Raw genomic sequence first — 3,693 nt, 5'->3', positions numbered from 1 at the left:
GCCACCATGCCCAGCTAATTTTTTGTATTTTTAGTAGAGACGGGGTTTCACCATGTTGACCAGGATGATCTCGATCTCTTGACCTCGTGATCCACCCGCCTCGGCCTCCCAAAGTGCTGGGATTACAGGCTTGAGCCACCGCGCCCGGCCCTACTATACACATTTTTAAAAGATTCACAGCTAAGTATTTCATTTTATTTTGAATGATTATAAATAGTATTATATTTTTAATTTTGATGTCCATGTGTTAATTGCTAATATATAGAAAAACATTTGAGTTTTGTATTTTTACATTGTATCCTGTGATCTTGCTGAATTCACTTATTAGTGATAGGAGATTTTTTGTAGATTCCTCCATATTTTTTCTATAGGCAATTATGTCATCTGCAAGTAGAGACAATTTTATTTCTTCCTTCCCAGCCCTTATATTTTTATTTCTTTTTCTAGCCTTAGTCCACCTGCTGGAACTTTCGGCATTACATAATAGGAGTGGTGAGAGTGGACACCATTGCTTCAGTCCTAGTCTTTTTGGGAAAACCTTCAGTCTTTTGCCATTAAGTGTAATGTTAGTTACAGGTTATTTTGGCAGATGTTCTTTATTAAGTTGAGTCAGTTACCTGTGAAGTACAGAAACTTTACCTAAATTTCCATCCCTTTATTTGCACTATCTATCATTGTTTTAAATATTTGCTATACATACATTTAGAGCTACATCAAAGAGTGTTATAATTTTTGCTTCAACTGCCAAATATAACATTGAAAAGCAAAAGAAGAAGGGAAGTATATCATGTTTACTGGCATTTTTGCTTACTATATCCTGTCTTCCTTCTTGATGTCCCAAGATTCCTTTTTTTTTATTATTTCTGTTTAGATAATTTCTTTTAGCCATTTTTTTAGGGTGTTTTTTAGGGTAGGTCTCCTGGCGACAAATTTTCTTAGTTCTCCATTGTCTAAGAATGTCTTGATTTTTTCTTTATTCTTGAAAAATATGTCCACTGTTTATAGGATTCTAGCTTGACAGTTTTTTTCTTTCAGTACTTAAAAGATGTGCCACTTCCTTTACTCCATGGTTTCTGATGAGAAATCCTCTGTCATTGGAGTTATTTTTCCCTTCATGTTAGACATTTTTTCTCATGCTGCTTTCAAGACTTTTTGTCTTTAATTTTCAGCAGTTTGGCTACAATGAGCATAGATGTGTATTACTTTGGGTTTATCCTGTTTGGTGTTAGATTAGCCTCTTGATTCTATAGATTGATGTATTTTACCAACTTGGGGAGTTTTCAGCCATTATTTCTTCTAGTACTTTTCAGTCTCAACATTCCCTCACTCTCCTTCTGGGGATTCCTATGTCACGAATGTTAGCTCTTTTGTTAGAGTCCTGCAGGTCCCTGAGACCCTGTTCACTATTTCCTGGGGTGTAGATTTCATAATTTCTGTGTTTCTATCTTCCTGTTCAATGATCCTTCCTGCTTCCCCCTCTGTTCTGCTAGTGAGCCCATCTACTGTGTGTTTTACATTGTATTTTGGTTATTGCGTTTTTCACTTCTAATATTTCCATTTGTTCCTCTTTGTATCTTCTATTCCTTTGCTGAAATATTCTGTTCTTTGCAGAGTCTATTTTTTATTTGTTTCAAGTCTGTTTGTAATTCCTTGTTGAAGCATGTTTATGCTTCAGGGCATTGAAGCTCCTGAAAGGTGGCTCAGCATAAAGGAAAAGGGTGACAAAAAAAATCAGAATCAGGATCCAAACTGTAGGAGGCATCTTTGTAATAAACTTGCAACAAGCAAGGTCCTAGGCGGCTTGGGAGATGAAACAGAGGGACCTAACTAGTCAGAGGGTCAGGAAGGCGTGGCTCTAAGCACAGAACTAGAATGTAGTACTAGGACCCGTCCAAGCCACCCTCCCCTGGGCTGTGGGGTCACTTTGGGAAATGGCTCTTGAGTGAATCCAAAGAATCTTAATACCTTGAGAAGTAGATCAGTTTGCTGGGGATAGGGAACCCCAGTACAGAGTGTGGCAAAGAGAAGAAGCCACTTCTCATGTATGGGATGGTTGTTGCCTTGGCAAACTGACAGGAGTGTGCACCAAGATCAGCAGGGTTCACACAGCAACACTGTGACAGTGGCAGATGTCCTCCTGAGTTCCCCCACTGACCACAGACTTCAGGCCCACCCGGTATGAAGCTGAGATTAGCAGACACTGGAGGCTCACTAGAGGCAGCTCTGATGGCCACTGGGCAGGTCTAAGCTGCGCTCTCCTGCATCAGGAGCAGCCGACCTCTCTCGGCATGCAGAGGACTCCTCACATATTATTCCAGGGGAGTTTATTCCCTGGGGAAAGAAATGCATTGCCTGCTAGTGTGTAACTGGCTACTGAAACATCAAGATTTGTGATATGGATGTAAAAGTGCCCTGACTTGTAGTTAGCAGGTACATTAAGAGCTGCACATTAGTCATCATTACAGCCCTTGTCTGAGTCGCTGGGCCACTGCCAAGAGGGGAAATGTAGATTTTAAAAATGAAAATATCATTTCTTATGCAGGGAGTACTCTAACACCACGTGTTTCCTCACAGTCCTTCAACACAGCTGCTTGCTACCTTGTCATAATGTTCGATTCGGGTGGTGTGACATGCCACAGGATGACACAAATGAGAACCCTCTCTGGAGCAGAAGACCTCTGCTGGTGTTGGCAATACATACCCTGTTTCCCTCATTAATTTTCCTGGAACAACAAGGGTTGGACCTCTGAATGCTCTTCAGACACCCCCATCACTCACTGGAACATGTCTGTCTCCTCTTCCTGCTGTTCGTGACCATTAGTCTTATAACCCCCAACTCCTCTTCTGGTACTGAATGGAGAGGAAGGGAATTTCTCATTTTCTAGTTGCCTCAGAAAGGCCATCCCTAGGAATTTGCAGGGAAGGGGACCACACTTCATGGACCCAAGGCCTGTAATGGAATGGAAGGAAGTAACATTGCTACCCTCTGTCTTAGGGGGATTCCCCAGGAACAGGAAGGTGGTACCATTCTGGTGGAAGTAGATCAGAGCTGTGTGGAGTCACAGAGTATCATTTCCAATTGTAGTAAAACTCAAAATTGTAGTAAAATTTTCAGATTTTACTTTCTCTCCTAAGGGCTGTCTCCTTCAGTCAATTGCCCATAGCTTGAAGCTAGGACCCCATGGAGAAGAGCCTCCATTTCACATTAATTATGTTCAACTATTCCTTTGTACAAGCAGTAATGTCTTTTGTGTTTAAAGTGATCTTTCTTTGTTGTTGTTGCAGAGATGAGGCCTCCCTATGTTGCCCAGACTGGTCGTGAACTTCTGGCCTCAAGCGATCCTCCCACCTCGGCCTTCCAAAGTGCTGGAATTACAGGCATGAGCCACTGCACCTGGCTTTACAGTGAATGCAAATCTGATCCTGTTACTCTCCAGCTTAGTCACCTCCTGCGGTGCTCTGGGACAGAGCCCAGCCTCCTTAGCACGTAGGCAAAGTCCCCTTGCTTGGGCCTCGTTAACTGCTCCGTCTTGCTTCCTTCTGTGTCTCTCCCATGACCATCCTCCTGTGATGGCCACATTAGAGCCTCGCTGAGCTGTTTGCACAAAACTTCATGTCTCCCACGTCTCCATGTTGATGTATGCACTGTTCTCTCGGCCTCAACGTCCCTTCCGGACAACGAGGTTGGATGCC

This window comes from Cebus imitator, unplaced genomic scaffold (assembly GCF_001604975.1).
Source record: "Cebus imitator isolate Cc_AM_T3 unplaced genomic scaffold, Cebus_imitator-1.0 Scaffold42, whole genome shotgun sequence".
In the NCBI taxonomy this organism is placed as follows: Eukaryota; Metazoa; Chordata; class Mammalia; order Primates; family Cebidae; genus Cebus; species Cebus imitator.
This window is presented reverse-complemented; position numbering follows the sequence as displayed.